At 47.2% G+C, this 18,882-nt stretch overlaps 1 protein-coding gene across 5 annotated transcripts in view; it reads left to right on the top strand.

The window, feature by feature from the left end:
- Positions 1-924: 924 nt before the first annotated feature.
- Positions 925-18,882, top strand: part of baz2bb (bromodomain adjacent to zinc finger domain, 2Bb) — a 71,111-nt gene continuing 53,153 nt past the window's right edge. For all 5 annotated transcript variants that reach the window (XM_084443215.1, XM_084443214.1, XM_084443213.1 and 2 more), the window contains exons 1-2: positions 925-1,112; positions 9,268-9,313. The gene's annotated coding sequence lies outside the window, so the exon portion shown is untranslated. The remainder of the gene's footprint in view (positions 1,113-9,267; positions 9,314-18,882) is intronic.

Raw genomic sequence — 18,882 nt, 5'->3', positions numbered from 1 at the left:
TTGTTTCTTAATTATTGCATTTAATTATGTCGCTGCTCGGGTATAATTTGCTTTAGTAAAGCCATAGTTCTCCAAATTAAAAAGTCTATTTTTCTTCATATTCATATTTTTCTGAACTCAGTCTGATCTGATTCAGTTAACAGAAGGCATTTGGATTCTAAGCATTTCTGTCACACAGGTTCCAGCAGATTGTAGTTGTTGGTTATTGAATGTAATAATATGCAAGCCTCTCTAACCCCAGATTGGGTCACAAGGTCTCTGCTCAGCCTGTTGCTGGTTGTCTGCTCAAAGACAAAAAAAAACAACACAAAAAACATACGGCACAGATGGTGAGATGACAGTCTTTGCTCAACTAGTCGGTTATTAGGCTAGATAAAGGAGAGTTTGGGAGTTCTTGGATTACACCGAATTAATTATATAAAAGTGCAACTCATTCAGGTTCACCTTTTCAAACTTATTCTGTTGGAGCAAGTTGAAAGATTTCTTCTTACCGCAACCATGTCCTTTATGGCTTTAGTCCAAATCTAAAAGTCTTAATTCTTTCTTCGTTTGCAGGTGTAAGGCTTTCATTTCAACACATTTTATATTAACTACAACATTAGGACGAATTAGCCTATAGCCCAATCTTTTTTGTAATAGTCATATTTAAGTTGCCTAGTTTATTGTGGCATTGCTAACATACACAACCTAGAAACATAACTGATTAAAGTGATCATCAAAGATGATCAATTCTTCACTGTTTACACCAAGAGGCTACTGTCTAGACCGCACGATGTAACAGGCTTGCTTAGATAGTACATTTCTGTTCCGGAATTGATAATCAGACAAAAGTTTTCATTGTAGAACCTTTCAGCTGACGTCACTTTTGTTCCTTGAAGTGATGCTGAACAAGCCGAGCTTCAGCTTGAGAGAAGAGACTCCGATCCGCTGGTAACCAACACACTCTCACACACACTCTCACACACACTCAGCCAGACTCAATTACTGCCCAATTCTCTTCTTTATCATCTCCTCCTGCCACCGCTCTCAAACAAACGCGAAATCGGGAAGGAATTAATTTTGGGGCTCTTATTAAAAAACTCAAGAAGGATACGTTAAGTGTGGACGATACGGTGAGTTTATATCCATCTAAGCCGTAGCCTTGTGAAGTTAGCCGAATGTTATGATTCATATCGTCCAGTTTAGTCATGTTGCTAGCCGGAGATCCCTGGTTCAGCTCGCTGCTAGGCTAGCGGCTAACGGGCTAGCTTGTTAGCTTAGCATCTCGCTCTACACTCGCTAACGTGAGTTCAGCTCAGTCATTGAGTTGTAGCTACAGTTCAATGCAAAGTTGTAACAGTGATTGAAGTGCCAAATGTACTTTGACTGCTCGTGTTTTGTTACTTTATATACAAATAGAAGAATCTAACTTCTTGGCTGGAAACTTACTGATAAGATGTCTGCTGTCTGTCACTTTGGATTGTAACGCTGACACTAACGTAGCAGGCTGGACTTTTGACTCACTCACGGATCTCGTCTTTGTGTCCTTACGTTACCGACTTACCGTACACAACCACTTGTCTTGTGTGCTGTTAGGCTATAAATAAATAAAAAAACGTCCTAATTAGCTAAGTAGCTCGCTAGATATTGCAAGTAGCCTGTCTTCTCAACCCATACAGACATAGAAAAGCAACCAGCCAAGATAGTTGAGACATCTAGCTGGCTGGACAAATGGTGCGTTTTTTTTCACGCCAGAAATGTTTCAAGATGTCATGTGGCACGGTTAGCGAGAACAGAGGTGTTACAGAATGTCACGCCAGTTTATGATGCTTTTAGCAAATATATTTAGCTAAATCCCAAATAATGGTATTTGTAAGTTGTTTGTGGCCGTAAAAACGTTAGTAGATAGTCTTGACAACATGTTTATGCAGCAGAAGGGGGACAGCCACTGCAGTCCGCTGCGTGAGTCCGAAGCTCAGCTCTCCTTCAATCTCATCTATTGTGTTGCTTCCCTAAAGCGCAGCTGCTGCCTGACTGAGTTGAAATCTATCCCTTTGTGTATAATACAATATATCCTCCATTTTTCTGCCTTCCAAACCACACACACCACTCGCCATTTTGGCCACTTTTAATTCTAGCCTGTCTGCCGTATTATTTAAAGATCTGAAAGTTCTGAAATGTTCGTGTGGAGAACATGACGTCATTTGAAGTTCTTGTAAATGTAGCCTTAATTGTGCAGCTGCGATGACTGACAGTGACTCTTATGCATTGATTGAATGGCTTCTCTATTCATAATGCATAATGTAAGTGGTGTTGCGTGTGTGTTGGTGGGGTGGGGGTGGGGGGGGTGGAGGCGTGTGTGTGTGCGTGCGTGCGTGCGAGTGTGTGTGTGTGTGTGCGTGTGTGTGTGTGTGTGTTCAGGCTGTCAAGTCACTCTTCTGTTACGTCCAACTCTCATGTGTTCTGTGAAATTGAGCTTTAAGGTTACTGTATGCCGCTCAAAAGATTACTGTAGTGCCCACACCTGAATCCTGTTCATCACCAGCTATGGTTTCGGCAAATCAGCCTGCCTACTAGTTCATTCACAGGTCTCTTACTGTAATTTAATGTTAGACTAGGCCTTTCTCTTTCTCTTCTGGGAGTACAATGTCTAAATTCTAGCCTTCCATTTTATCCAATCTTTGTTTGGATTTTACAGCAAAGCTAAGGTGTGAAGGAGCAGAGGTTAGCCAAACATGGTGTGATGTGCACCCCTCTATTGTGGGAATGCCAATCACCTCTCTCCAATGCATCGACTTGACACCGGCTTCATTTTGTGAGATGCTCTCTGGGAAACCATTCTGTGACAATGAAGTGAACACAACGCCACATAACGTTCTCTCTCTCTCTCTCTCTCTCTCTCTCTCTTTTCTTTCTTTCTCTTTTCTCTCTCTCTCAAACACACGCATGCACACACACACACAAGCACAAGTCAACGTCAGTGACGTAATGCATTTAATGATGAATCTTGTTTAATTAAGTACATCTTGTTTAAGTGCGATTTCTCCTCTCTCTCGCTGTTATGGTGGCCAGGAACACAACAGCAACAACTGTCTCATTTTTTTCCCCAGGCATATTTCAGTAAACCAGGCCAGACAGAGAACTCGATTGTTTGTTGTTGCCATTGATTTCAGGAATTACACCTGTGTTGTCTATCCTCTGGCAGCGCTTGGGACATTGCTTGGCTATTGCTTGTGCTACCATGTCATTGATTTGTCTTTGTAAATAGTTAATTGATGAACTATTGCACACAGTGTTAAGCGCAACTGCAATAAAACATTATTCACCCTTAAGGTCCATCATTTACTACCTTTAATGACTTCAGCCACCACCAAGGAAGCAAGATAAATCAAATTGCAGCCTTGGTGTGTGTGTTATGCATGCATCCAGTTACTGACAATGAATCAACCAATAACTAGATACCTGCTGGAAGGCCACTGAATCTGCCTCATATTTATTCAGACCTCACGTCCTTGAAAATCATTGCGGAGCGAGGAAGCAAGATGTTGTATTTCAACAAAGCACAGCCTGCTGATTCGAGTTGTAAAGCCGAGTTGTAAAACAGCAGTGTGGCATTTGAATGTTTGGAATATTTCAGGGTATTGTTCAAGGATAGCAAATCTCACCAGAAAGCTCAAGGTTGCTAAATTGCTTGAAACAGCACTTCTACACATTGGCTGCCCCAGCGGTGTGATTAGTTAAATTTTCAGCTCAATCATTTTCACAGATTCATCTGCTTAGTTAGAGATTTCCTACACAGTAACAGGCACTGCTGCTTCTAAAGTGACTACTGTATACAAAACAATTTATAACTTGGACCAGGGTGACCTAATCAATCATAGTGAAACATTAAACGGCTTGCAGTAGCCTAACTAAAATACCAAAACTAGCCCAAGCTACAGCGTGTGACAAAAATACACTGTAGTTCAGGGCATCAGTGACACCTGACTGTCACCCCCTTTCTTTAGGCCTAACAAGAAAACTCTGAATGTTAGGCTTTGGCTATATTGCCTCATCTCTGTTGTAAAAAAAGAGGTGGATACATATGAGTAGACTATACTAGGTAACATTGAGGCTACCTTAACGTTTCATCTCGTTTCAGGTGTGGAGAGCCTTCAGGTAGAATGAATGATTGTTGTGCTTTTTGTAATTCAGCCCAGCGTTTCTTTGAATCAGGCTCAGGCCTATTGAGCGTGTTACTGCCTGGGTGTCCGCTTCTTGCACTCACCCCAATTCTCACCCCTGCCTCTCTCTTTTGGCGGGAGCTGAAAGGGGGGGGGTGCTGTTTTGGGGTCTCTTTTTAAAAGGATGAACTAAGACCCATGAGTAATTGTGACCGGCGTCCTAACGGAGGACTGGTAATAATTGTGTGTTTGCACCCCACTTTTCCCCCTGTCCCTACCCTTTTCCACGAGCTCGCGCTCATTAATCAAAGACGCTGAACTCATGCTGAGGGCTGAGAGGTTCATCAAATTGGCAGCCGGTTCACTGTAAAAAAAAATAGCACCGGGGCTCTTAACACACAGGCATAAATAAATCTAAGGTCTTTGTATGCAAACCCTGGAGGTTAATACTGTATAATTCTGTGTCCTCTCTTTGTTTTTATGATTGATGTTTTTAAACATTTAAGGCTTGACGCGAGTCCTTTTTGTAGGTCAGGGCTGACACTTCCTGATTGGGTGAGCTGGGGGAGAGGTAGGCATGTGGTTTATTAGGAATATGTCAGAGAGATTAGTTCTCTGTCTTTCGCTCATCTCAGCCCCGGTATATTTTCTCTCCTCTTGAAGAGGGTTGTCATAATGCTTTAGTAGAAGCACCAGTGCTCCAGTGATTGAAGTACCTCTATTGTGTTAATGGGGCTGATGTTTGCAATGCCAATAGTTCCCTCATTTGTTTGGCTGCTTAAAGCTATTTGCATTCTTGGCTGGAACCCGCACGCGCTACAAGTTGAAACTGCTGGGATTTCGGAGCTGATAGTGCAAAGGGATTCAATGAACAGACAATATTCATAATTTGGGAGCAGCTGGTTGCAGGAGGAGCGCAGGCGTTCGGTGGCTATTATAAACCGCTCCACTCACACGCGCACCAAGATTGTGCTTTCAACAGGCCCCCTTTTATTTATTGATCCCCCTGCATTTAAAATCTGGTCACTGCTGCCACAAAGGCTTGCCATTTTAGCTGTGCTAGCAGCCTGCCGCAACCACAGTCTGAGAGCTTTAGTATTCACCGAGCACCGTGAGAGGTGATAACGGGAAAAAGGGAGAAGACGTGAGGAGGATCCATTCTTAAAGAATGTGTGGGTCGGCCAGAATCAGAGAACAGCCAGGGTTTAAGTTAATTTGTTAGTCCTTCTGTCTCCCAAGACGGAGGAGGAGGAAGGAGCAGACAGGACCCCGCCACTCCCCGTGATTATATAGAAGACAGATGATGCCAGTCTGTCAGCCGTTCTTAAAAGCTTCTCTGACACTTTTTCTCCGCCTGGGCTACTTGTTAGCGTATCAGGCTAGGCAACAACAAACACTGCCCCGAGGTAAGACCGAATGGGAGATGGTGTCTGCTGTCAACAAACTTATGTTTTATTGGATTAGCCTATGTTACCATGTGCAGGGCTGCGCTTTGGCTGAGTGGGTTAAAAGGATCCACAGCTCGGTAGGAGTGGATTATGGGGGAATAATCCGAGCAGCCTCGCACCAACACGAAGGCTGGCCTTCAGTAGGATTTTAGGCTATTCTCTTCTAGATTAGTAAACTAGGGGAGTTTTGTGATTTTTGTATTTACCATATCCTCTTTCTTTGAATTCAAACACAATGTTAATTTATTTATTTGACCAGTAGACTTAGGATAAAGTAACCTAAGTAAGTTGTCTGCAAACTTGGTGAACTAGTCCTTTAGGCTAGATGGACCCTGTGAAGCTACAGTGTAGGCTAGGTCTTAGAAATGGTGTTTAAAGTGGATGAAGGAAGTTGGTTCAAGTTTTTGGACGTTTGACACAGAAAATGTTCCTCCGCTGAACTCGCCAGCCGACAGTTCAACTCGATATAATCCAGCACAGCTGTGGAGGAGTGGATGGAATAGGAAACCCGCTGGAACATTACTGTTATTTATTACTCATTACTGTGGAAGCTAGGCTATAGCTTTCTCTCCGGGCAGTCTCATGTCATTGTCTATTCTTTAAATGATGGCAAGCAAAAGACAGCCCCGTAACATGAGCAGGTTCAGCCCAAGCCCGGGTTCAAAGACTCACTGGGAAAAAGACCTTTATTCGAGGCCAGGGAGTGACCTTTTTCGCTCGCAGCTCTGGATGAAACGGCGGAGAATAAAAGAACTTCCACCGATGCTCGGGCTACAAAATGGCAGGGATGGAGCGGCAGGAAGACCCAGTTGTGGGTGGGGTTGATCATCTGACGGTGTTCAGGTCTATTCACAGCTCTTTGCCGAGCTTGTTATTGATGTGTGTTTGCGGACGGAAACGACTCCTCCAGGCAAAGGTGAATCCCCTGTGTAATCCAGGTATTTAGACCTGAAGCAGGAGACGAATCTTCTTTAAGGGAACAACACCCTCTCTCTAGTTACCGGTTAGATTTTCTGGGAGTGGCATGTAGGCATAACCTTAGTACTTCCAGCAGCTACCTGGTCAGAACATCTTGGCAGCCCTCCAGTGGATCGGAGTGGAGTTTAGGGCTACTGCACGTGAATAAGACATGAGGTAGGGATGTGGGAACTCCATACAGCGACCAGGGATCAAAAAACATTTAGCCTGAGGCGTATCACATGGGGCCCGTCTCTGTCTCAAAGGAGCATACCGGACCATACAGTGCAGGTTTCCATGAACATCATCGATAGAAGTCTCTTTCCGTGGCAGGGAACGATTGGTCCAGGTGGTTCTGAGAAACGAGTCGAGTCCGTGCATGTGGAAGCTATTACAGCTGCGCTGGCTGGTGTTTTGATCATCGTACGTGGTGTGTGGTGACTTCAGAAGATCCGTGACTGCCTGGTCCGTAGATTCTGTGCCCACTTGATGATGTGCTCTGTTCCCGTGGCCAGCTAGCATGCAGCTGTGGCGTACACACACACACACACACACACACATCGGACCTTTCCTCTGGGGGCCTCTTTCCTCTGGGGGCCCCTCTGTGTTAAAAACGACAGCTTTGGCGTCGTCGGACTGTTCCACGTCCCGCAATACGGGGTCCTACGCTACAGGTGAACCGTCCGCCTCCCTCAGCCCAGCGAAAACGCACCAGGAACTCGTCATCGGGAAGGCTAGGCCGTCCCGCGGGCCCCTAGATGAGTCTCCCCCCCCCCCCCCCCCGACATGTGTTACCTCTCCTCAGATGTTTTCCTCATCTGGGTTTAATTTCCATAAAGCTGACCGCGGAGGGAGACGACGCAGGGGATGTCTTGGGTTGTGTAATGACCGTCATGGCTATACCCTCTTTACTGCCGACGGAACCCCGCACCGCCGCCGCCGCGGGTAACCGGAGAGCCAGTAGTTCAGTGCCGGCCAAAGGGGCACGCGGCTCAGAATGTGTCTGCTATCAGCACGGGATTATTCCAGATAGATTTGTTACCGAGACAGGCAGCGCGGCAGCCTTCTCTAATTAGCGCCCGAATGACACGCCGCCTTTGACTGAATGAAGGCAGGCATGCTCCTTAGATACCATTAATTGGCACGAAGCCATTTTGAATTGAGAGAGGCACCCGGTAGAAAATGAAGCAAGGAGGCCTAGCCGACAAAGCGGCAGCAGTCGGGAGCGAGATTGCGACTGACTAAAAACAAATACGCCCTCTAACCTCAGCTAGGGAAAAAAAAAAAAGCTGGAAGTGCAGTTTTAAGAGCATCCTGTTTGCCTTTCTCAATAGCGGGCTGACAGCAGGTCAGTGAGTGCGTCTCTAGGACCGAGCGTCCAGGGAGCACAGAAGTTAGTCAAGCACGGGGAGAATGAATAAGCCTCGGTCCGGGGGCCCTCGGCCCAGGTCATAGGTCAACAGCCTTTACTGTAGGTCTGTGTAGAAAACGAATCCCAAGGATCTCTCTGGCTTCACGTGCACTGTGTTGTCCCGACTCCCGCGTTCTTGACTTATCCAGCACTCCGCTCCACTGTGCTTCTCAGTTTTTTAGCCACTGAATGTTTTTTGTCTTTCTTCACCTCATCATTTCATGTTGAAACAGCTTCCTGGGCTTACACTAGGCCTGGGTGGTGTAATATATCATTGTGACCTCAGCAAGGGTCTCTATAGAAGGCTAGATGAGTTCTGCGATTAGCCTTAGCCCTAGCTTATCTTTTGAACAGTCAAACGAGGGCTGTCATTGATTAACATTGTCATAACATTATTACCTCAGCCTCCGTGGGCTGGAGCCTAATTGCCCGACGCCTTATGTAGAGAACAAAATGTCTCTTTCCAGTGTCTCCCTGAGAATGTTATCTTCCTGTAGACAGATTGCATGGACTGCGAGAGAATCCGAGTGATGTATGGAGGCTGTAAATCATATGTACTTCAGTGTGTCGCTGACGGTGGCGTTAAGGTGGCCCGCTCTTCCATTTCCTTCACATTCCCCAACGAAACGAGAGCCCAGATGGAAACGCGTCTTGTGAAAATAATATAAATTTGCTGGCTCGCCAGAAACATGGGGAGCGCCGCTTATGCAAGCGCTGTTGTTTGTGGTGATAGCATCTCTCAGGATGACATGCGGGGCGGGCATAGCGGGCTGAGATTAGGCAGGTCCGTGTCTGTCTGTGTCATGATCTGGAAGACCAACAAGACAGCCAATAACTGCTCTTAAACACCGGCTCTAAATTGAGACAAAGCCTCCCCTACGCACATCCCTGACAAATGTCACAAAGCCATCTTTCTGCGTCTAGCCTAAAAAAACAACAGCATGGAAAATCATCACAGACTAGCTAAGCCAGCGACTAGACTCTTCAAATATTAGCTAACCTTCATACTTTGGCGCTCGGGCTATGCCCAGGATGTAGTATAGCTCCACTCACGTTTTCAGTTTATTTTTTTCTACTGCCTTTCGGGCTTCAGTCCTTTGTTTGGTTTGATCCGTCTAAATGACCGCTCTGCCGCAGCGCTTTGATTTGCCGTTGATTTCGGAATGGATAAGGTATCGCCCCTTGGGGTCTGAGCCCTGAGAAATTAGCATTTTTATTTTATTTCCATGGAGCTCTCAAGGCGGAATTATGCTGAATGAATAAATCAATAAAATAAAGCAATTAAGATGACTGCTGTCTTCTGTTTCAGCTTGCAGCGCCGTGATGTCACAGGACTGAGGACACTCTCGCACACGGTAAGCGTTCGGTCACATCCGCCACCGCCAATTCGTCCCATCGCCGCTGTAAACAGCTGGAGCACACTGTTTGGAGTCCCTGTTTCTCATTTTGTATTATAAAATTGCAAGTTTGCTTTCTAAAATTGGAAATTGTAAGTCACTAAGGGATAGGCCGGACTAAGTCTACAGCCTTCAATTAAAAGCATTATTTAGGTATAGGATTAGCATTTTCCAATTAGGCCTAGATTTAACAAGGTCATCTTTAATGGAATTAGTTTGTGCTACATTACACTTTGCTCCGAGTTTGTGAATTTCTAATCAGCTCTCGTCTTGCATAGCATTAGCATGTCAGAGTTTCAAAAACATACGCATCTGTGAGAGAGGCACTTTCCTGCTTTTGGGTGATTCAAAATAAATTACTGTCAACCAAATTGGGGTAATTGGTGGGGTTCGAGCTGTCCTTAGCCTCTGTTTGGAATTGAAAGCAAGTCACTTTGCATACACCGGCTTTGAACAGTTGTTGCATGGCTGCTTCTGTAAATTGTGGAGTCGCCCGTGGACGATGTCAGGAGAGGAGGGATCTCGGAGCTCCAGCCCTGCTCCTCTCGGATAGTCTGACGTACGCTTTTCAGCCGACTGCTGCAATTACTACCACATGGTGTGAGAAGCCGTTGTCAGAGTTATATACGTAGTGCAATGCAAGTATATGTATAACACATGTTTACAACACGCAACCCCCTCCGAGATTCCTCCATACTGGAAATGGGACTTAACACACAGAGCGGTGCGTTAGTGTAAATACTAAACAGCCAAGAGCTAGGCTTCTCATTCCCAAACAGGTTTGCCAACCGCCAGACTGAGAAAGATCAGGTGTCTGTGTGTGTGTGTCAGTGATATCAGGAGAATTTTATTGCTGGACTTCCCCCTTTCCCTGTTGGCTGCTTGTCATGCGTCTGGAGGCGGCGAGCGGAGGAATCTGAACGGCGTCCTCCACCCAGTCAGAACAGGGCGAGTGAACTCTATCCCGACGGAGGCTGCCTCCACAGCAATGTTTCACGTACATGACACCCGTCACTGGAAGCGAAACGGCACAATAACTCAACCGCGGAACTTTCTGCGACCGGTTCTTTTTGGCGCGAGGGAAGTACGGGGCTGTGTGTTGAGATTGGGCCGCGGAGGCGGGTACAAGGGCACCTCCCGATCCGGAGGAGAAGCCTGTTACTGTAGATATCTTAATGCGGGAGATAGGGCTGGGTATCGATTCGGTTAGTGTTACTAAAACCTTTTTTTTTTTTTTTAGCTGTAACCTTAATTACATGACTGCCAAGTTATGCAACACATCAATACTAGGGCTGGGTATCGATACTGATGTCCAAAAATGAATGAATGAATGAATCATTGAATGAATTAATGAACTATTCATTCCTTCATTTATTCATTCATTCGTTAAATAAAAGATAGATTTTGGGATTCATGAATCGATTCTGAATCCTTTGATTCAGAATCGATTCAGAATCGATTAATCGATTATTTTTAACCCAGCCCTAGCGGGAGACATGTCGTCCGTAGCGCTCCGTCCGGACAAACAAGGCGGAATGGCGGGGGGGGAGGGTAAATGAACGGCGCCGGAGGAATCCCATCAGCCCCTACCCCCCCGATGGAGGGCAGACTGGGTGTAATAGACCCTTCCCCAGGATTTACTGTGGCAGTCATCAGTAACCTTCAGCTTACCTAGAGGCCTGGCCTGGCTGGGAGGCCAGACCGAGGAGAGAGGAGAGGGGAGAGACGCGCGGCAACAAGGAGAAGACGGGGGAGGAGAGGAGAGCAGGGAGAGAGAGAGGGGCGGACGATCGGTCGGAAGAGAGAGGAGAGAAAAGATGAGCTGATAAAAAAAACAAAAAACAGGAGGGGCGAGAAGAAAGAGCGGGCTGGAGAGAGGGGCAGAGCAGGGGGATTAAAGAGGAGTGGAGGAGGGAAGGAGGGAGGGAGGGAGGGAGGCCAGGCCTCTTGACGGCTGTGTTTTAGTGAGATCACCGTCCCCCCGTGTGGGTGTGGGCTGGAGGGAGGGCTGAGCCGCTGGAACCCCAGTGTCATTTTTCTGTTTCTTCTTCTTTTTTTCCCTCCTTCTTCCTCTTCCTTTTAATATTTATGTCCTCCTACGGTTAACGGTGTGGCTTCAAAGAGTGTATTCGGTGACGGGGGGCCTCAATGGCTAACAGATTGCTGTGGCTTCGTAATCCGATGTGGTAGTAAATATTGGAGCCCCCTCTTTTCCCCCGACTGCGCCCTCTGTTCCGATCCGGGCGGACGGATGGCGGAGGTGGGAGGAGGAGTGGGGGGGGGCAGGGGGGTGCACGTGGGGGGGGGGGGGGGGGGGGCGAGTTTCCGTCGGGCGATCCGACTTTAAATCGGTAAAATGAAACCCCTTATTCATGGTTCCGGGAGTCACCCTGATCTAGCTCTGATTTTTCAGACTATATTGTTATTTTGGGATGATTGAGGACTTAACCAGAGCTGTTCTGAGACAGGGGTGTTGTAACTAGTAAGCCGACACTAAGGTGATTTGAAAATGTGATTTGGAGCGTGAGGTGCTTCAGCGACTGAAGCAGCAGGCTAGATTCCAGATGAGCCCAGGCGTGCTGGAGAACGAACCCGCCCCAAAGGTCAGGAGCGCTGTGCGGCCTGAGGGCTTTTTACTGGGGATTGCTTCCGCCCACCCTGGAGCTCCATATTTCATACTCGCTGTCAAGGGCTGGTGTTAAGCCCCCGACACACCAAGCCGATAATCGTCCGTCGTGAACGTCCGTGAGCGTCGTGAGTGTCGGTGGCTCGAGTCGGTGCGGTGTGTCATGCGCCGTTGTCTACGTCAGAGGATTTTCGCGATGAGCCGGGACATCTGAGCGTGTGTAATCGGCGTCGGGGGGAGCCAATCACGTTGGGACAGAAGGCACGGAAGTGACGAAAGCAAAGACACTCAGGGCAGCGATGGCTACCTTACGGTGACTAAAAAAGAGAGAAAGCTCAATAACTTCGCAAATAATCATTTGAAATTTGTAAAAACCGTAGAATAGGCCTACCTTAGTTTAATGTAGATACAAAGGAACATGTCATTGGATCGTTATGACACACAAAAATCACGATGCCAACTGCATGTCGGTGTAGCCTACTACTGCATTTTGTCGTCCCAGTAGGTTAGGCCTAGCCTACTTGTAGCCTATGCTACGGTGCAATTTTGAATCTAATGTAATCTAGAAGTTGAAGCATTAAGTAGAAGAAGAAAAAGAACAGTAGTAATTTTTCTGCACTTCCCTGCTCGTAGGCTAATCAGTGCATTAGGCCTATTCATAATCTAAATGTAACTGGAAGAAAACGAGTTAGCGCCTTGGTTTCTTTCCAAACACAGGAGAGCCTTGAGTGTAGTGGTAAATACACCTTCCCTCATTGATTAACAGATGATCAGAAAATAGCTGAGCAAACCCTCAGCCTAATTTTAAAGAGGTGGGTAAACCGAGGGGTGTCCTGGTTACAATAAACACAAGGAAGGAAGGAAGACAACGACGTGGTTCGAAATCAAAAGGTTTCAATTTATTGAAATGTTGCTGGAAGTCTATGGCTATCGACGGAGGGAACCAAGTCAGTGGTTGACTGAACAGAAGTCAGTCAACTACTTTTGTTACAGCTGATGATTTGACGAGTTGAAAGAGATATACAAATGGGAGTTGTCCACACACGGCAGATAAACTATATATTGTAAACGATAACTAAAACCTAGGGGGACCTGTTGTTTTTTATCATAAAAACATTAAAACAGGAGAGTAAGCCAAACTTCACTTCGTCATCGTTCATAAATACTTCCTTATTCCTCCGCCACACTTGAGCTGGTGCAGCATTCAATGTGGGTCACCCATAAACAAGAGAAAACAAAATGAAACTGCGTAGTTCATCCCTCTGCATCTTTCCTTGCGTTGTAGCGTCGGTTGTTTACGGCAGGGGGGCCTGCCGCAGGTCAGGGTCTCGTCTCCATCTTCTTGGGACACTTCCTGATGGGGGCGGACGCTGATGCGTTTCCCATCCAGAGCAGCGAGGCACCTCGGCTTAATTGGGTTACTGGTGTCTCCTGACACTCAACACTATGTCTACTATGATAGTGTGTCATACAACACCTTTTATCAAACAATGGTCGTTAAGGCCCCTGTTTTCTGTCAATACTTTGTTTGGACGTTAGGGCAGGAGGTGTACTGCGTTTTGTTTTTTGAAGGTTTGAAATTACATTTGTCGTGTGAGGCAAGGTTCCTCGTTCTGTGTAATACAGAACGTTAGGCTACCGTAACGCCACCCGAGCTTGTTTTTGAATCCGCTGCGTCACGCGCCGCATCGGAGGCGCTTTAGACGCCACTTGTAAATTATGCAGCGCATCATGAGCTCACCTGCCTCTCAAGCCCGCAGTTTTGTGCTGGTTTGTTAACGTGCTAATTGTGGTGAGCCAACAACACTTTACACCCCCCGCCCCTCGATGCGCTAAAGAAAAGAGGACTGGACATCTGCTGACCTACTCTTGCATTCCCTGCGTCCACCTAATGGCTTCCTCCTCCGATATGCGGGAGGCTGCGCCGTGCGTATCGCGTGTCATCGGATGGGCGTGAACCTCTCCCCCCCCCCCCCCCCCCCTCGTGCGCGGCTCTCCGGGCGCACGCTTCGCCGCTAATTCCTCCGCCGACAGAAAGGATTATTTATGTCTCTTCTGAAGGGCAAACGTATAGAGGGAAATAATGCACCTTAATGAAGCATGCGCCGCGACTCAGCGGCCCGGCGGCCGGTCACGCTTCGCCAAGCGATTGTAGGTCATCCGCAGCGAGCCGTTCATCTGCATGTGGACGGAGCAACGGAGAGAGAGAGGGGACAGTCTGGAGACGCCAGGCCTAGGTGGGTTTAAGAGCAGCAGCAGCAGCAGGAGGAGGAGTGTTGAGTGGGATGGATAGCATGATGACCAGAGGCGAGGTGGGGGATTGTCAGGGCGGCTGCGGATTCACTAGACTAATAGACCGGGGGGGTGGGGGTGGGTGGTATGGAGGAAGAGAAGAAGGGGGAGGGGGAGGGGGGTCACGCGGGGGTCCCCTCTAAGTGCTGTCTCACCAGCAGACAGAAAAGATCCCGCTGACCCCTCTGGTAAAGGATTAACATGGCGGTCGGTCACACTTTCTAGGGTTTTATATGCTAGTATGCACAAGGGGGCATCGGAGAAACACGATGAAAGTATTAGGCGTCCGCGTTCTTTAGTTTTGGAGAAGTAGGCGTGTTGAATGTATTGACGTTTCCCTCACCATGCGTCACACTCCCAACCACTCCTTATGAGGGCTGTCAAAAAAAATCGAAGTTCGAAAAAAATGAAGTTCAAACCTAAATTTGAGAGTTTAAATATTGTAATATTAATCAATCTTATTTATCAAATATTATGCAGCGATTTACATTAATAGAAGATTTATAGGTTACAATTTATTTACGGGCAATAATCCAGTAATCCAGACCCAGCACCTTATCGAAAGATGAAAGTTAACACCTCAGCGAGGGGTAACAGTGTTCACAATACTATAATATTACAGTCAAGGGTTATTTTATTAGGCTATTATATTCATGATTTTTTTTTTATATGTATAAATTCGAATATCGTTCGAACTCTACTAAATTAATTTGAATATTCAAACTATTCGAACTCAATTTCCTGGCACTTTTGACAGCCCTACTCCCTATATCCACGCGTAGTTTGCGCCGCTGGCCTTCAGGTGGTGCGATGGAAATATTTGACTTACGAATCAATTAGAGCGTCTTTTCAGGACTATTACTGGTTATATTCATTTAGCTAGCTAGTTTGCTTTCATAAGATGACGTTATCGACAATGTTGGCTAGCTAACTTGCTTTCATAAGGATGTTCTAGTTGTGCCTTTAACTTAACTTGGCTGGCTAGATGGCTAGCAATCATTATTATTGGATAAAAGTATACCGTAGCTATCGATACTTTAGCTAGCGTGTGCGAAAATTCGAAAATTCATTGTCCGAAGACGAGCACGTATCATGGAGGTGGCTATGGTTACAAGAAACAATGTGTGGTCACAGTCTTTCAATCACAGCTAATTTCCTGTTCTCATTACCACGCCCAGACAGACCGTTTGGGTGAACTTATAGTGAGAAATATAGGCTTAAAAAATATGTTTTAAAATACATATGACTGAATCATACAATTATGCACTGTTTTGCTGTTGCCTAAAAGACAACTGACAAGTGTCACATTCAACCACCATGCTGTTAATCCTATAAAGCCCTCTGACATGAACAGAGACTCAGTGCCCCCCCCCCACCCCCCCCCACCATCCTCTATAGTGTCCTATTAACCAACCCCAGCAGCCCCTCGGTACCGCTGGCTAGAAACAAAGCCAGCTGTAACAAGATGGGACTAATGCATGCTTGTTATATAAGGCCCAAGTGCTGGCTCTCCCGGACAGAGCGAAATAGCCCTAGCCTTGAGGGAAGGAGACCATAACAAACTGTTCCGTGGCAGTCACACTGGGCAACGGGGAATTTCCATGGCCGTGCTGTATGATGATTTGATTTACCCGTTGTTGCCCCCCTGCCATCCTCTTTTAAAGACCTCCCTTCCTCAGGGCAGCTAAGCTTCAAGGTATAACTCTCAACCTGAGGGGAATAATTACATACTCTGTGTTTAAAGCTGCGGGTGGAACCCAGCGGCCCAGCTGCACCCACAGAAGATAATTTGTTGTCAATAAAGTCGAACTAATCACGGAGCTTCCCCTCGGGGTTGAGAGGTCAGGACGGCCCCGGCGCGGGGGCCCTAGGACGGCCCCGGCGCGGGGCTCACAGGGAAGAGCTGTGTTCGGGTAGAAGGAGGGCCGGGGCCCCACAAGGGCCTCTCTGTGGAGTGGTGTGCAGATGGCGAGGAGGGAAATTGAATTTTCTTTTAGTATCTTTGGGTTGTTATGGCCAGCTGCCTGCCATCCCCCTTAATGCTGGCATTGAGACCTCCGCAGCAGAAGCAGGGGGGATCCCCCCCCCCCCCCCCCCCCCCCAAACACAAACACACACACACACACACACACACACACACACACACACACACTGACTTCATCTCAAAATGAACACTAGACCACTGGTGCAAAATGAAAACTCCCATGACAACAGTGTTCCCAGAAACGAGTGTGTTTACAGTATTCGGCTACGCCGTTCCACCTGTCCGGTTCCGCCTGGCTCATTCCGAACCCTCCCTCGTCGCCATCGGCTCTTGTCATTATCCCGGCGCGAATTAAAACCCTCGCGGCCCTTTTTCCGGACACACACATCTGAAAGGGTTCAAACAATATCGATGCTAATAAAATGCTCTCCGTCCCGGAGCTGCATAAATGCCACTTAGGCCGATGAGGAGGGCCTCCCGCGCCGTTGGCAGCCCTGCGGACGCCGACTGCAGAGAGATCTGTACCGTCAGCGCTCCGACGGCCAGGCAGAGGTGAGACCAAGGTGAACGCCAGACTTGCAGAACGGCTCGGGGTGGGGGGGGCGGAAAAAAATCATTGATATTCTGACTCGGAGGCTGCAAATGGCCCGGTGGCAGATGGAGTCTTTGTCAGGGAAGAGAAATGGCAGCCTGCCCCCCCCTCCCAACCCCCCCCGCCCCCCCCTCCATCAGCACGGCTCACAGGCGGGTGACCTTCCGCCGCTCGCCGGGATCCCGCGCGCACTTTGATCAATTACCCCCGCCGCCATTGTTTACCGGGGATGTGGAAAAGGATTAAGGTGTCAATTTTATAGGGGGGGAAGATTGTAACGGCGAGTCAGGAAATGGGCACCCGTTGTCAAGCGCAGAGGGACGAGACCAGGAAACGAGCGCTTTGGCATGTTTCATCATGGCTGTAAGGGGGCCGGCGTTAAAGGGCCGGTCCGTTCATCGTTACCTTTTGTTAATTATACGGTGGCCCACCAGGAGTAACATCTCCTGCTTCTAGTTAACGTCCTGCTCTTGTTGGTTTTGGAGTTCCATTCATAACAGTATTGATTATAGCGCTCTCTGACTTATTTTTCTTTTTTTTTACACCAATCTCATCTTATTTCCTTTAGTCCAATATAGCAATAAGCAAACAATAACAGACAGGCCTAAACCTCAAGTGAGCAAGCTAAGAGATGTGTGTTTCATACTCTATTTGCTCTTCTCTCAACTAACCGGATTTTCACAAGTCTGCACGCTTTGCTCGCCAGAGCACTGGAAATGCAATGTTTAGACGTAGCTTTGTCTTTTGTTTAACTATTAGGATAATTGATTCGACTAAACTGGCCTGATCGTTAAACAACATTTGTAATGGATTACCTCTAATGACTTGGTTAGACAGGCAGCGAAATGAAGTGTATTTCTTTCTTCAGGCACTGTTGTTTCAGAATCATAATTACTCCGATGTCGTTAGTCTGCGTTAATTTCAGATAATATTACTCCTAAAGCGGCAAAGCGTTTCCGTTTTTTTCCAAATACGAACGCAGGCCCAGGCCCCAGCTATCGAGTCTTTGCGCAAATAATTGTAATGCAGTCAGAAAAGTATCCCTGTTGTGGAGATGATGTGTGCATGCCCAGAATAAAACAGCGCTACGCTATCATCATTCTCGGCTGAGAGCAAATTCAAGGTAAGAGAGGAATACTGAGAGGTCAGGGGGAAAGAGATGAGGAATAGAACAAACGATGCAAAAAAGCAAGTGACACCGAGACCCCCCCGGTTTTAATATGTATGTATTTCAGCTTGATGGTTGATTTCATTAGCCGGCCTCATTGTTATGCATCGACTGTTCTCCTGCAGCAAAATGAATATGGTATTCACACGGGCTGAATATTCAGGGGGAAACGTTTGGGTTTGGATGACATCCTTCAGAAAGGAGGAAGCCCTGCCTCTCTTCTACCCTCCCATGCTAACAATTAATACAACCCCAACCATGCTGTCGTTCGCACCAGATGTCGTGTCGTTTTGAAGAGCGCCGTTGTTGCTCTCCCTAATTTGGCCTTATTTTCCTAGCAGGAGGATTTTCTCTGTCGACCGAATGTGCTTGCCGCAGAGGTAGGTGGTTGACAGAAGCAGGTGATCACAGTCGGCGTAGTCTGCTGGACAGAAGTGCCTGGCTAGTGTGAAACTACAAAGGAACTCAACTCTGAGACTAAGGACTGAGAGTAGCATTAGTTATGTTTTAGTCGTACGAGAGGCGACCGCTACCGGCGTTCCTTAGGAAGGGAACAGTGGGGGCGCCACCGGTGGCTCGCCGGGTTAAGGATACGCATACCGCAAAGGCTTGTCCTTACCGCAGCGGCCTGGGTTTGAATCCGGCCCGGGCCATGTGCTGCATGTCTTAACCCCCCCCCCCCCCCTCTCTCTCTCTCTCCTGCATTTCCTGTCTATAATCTTCACTGTCCTGTCTAATAAAGTAGAAATGCTATAAACAAATCTTTAAAAGAGAAAGAGAAGGGGCGCCCTGGTGGCTCACCGGGTAAGGTGAGGTCATATGAAGGTCCTTCGCGCGGCGGACCCGGGTTTGATTCCCGGCTCGG

Source organism: Borostomias antarcticus (genome assembly GCF_949987555.1).
Source record: "Borostomias antarcticus genome assembly, chromosome: 9".
Classification (NCBI taxonomy): domain Eukaryota; kingdom Metazoa; phylum Chordata; class Actinopteri; order Stomiiformes; family Stomiidae; genus Borostomias; species Borostomias antarcticus.
The sequence above is the reverse complement of the archived record's forward strand: the minus strand, read 5'-3'. Positions and strand labels throughout refer to the sequence as shown.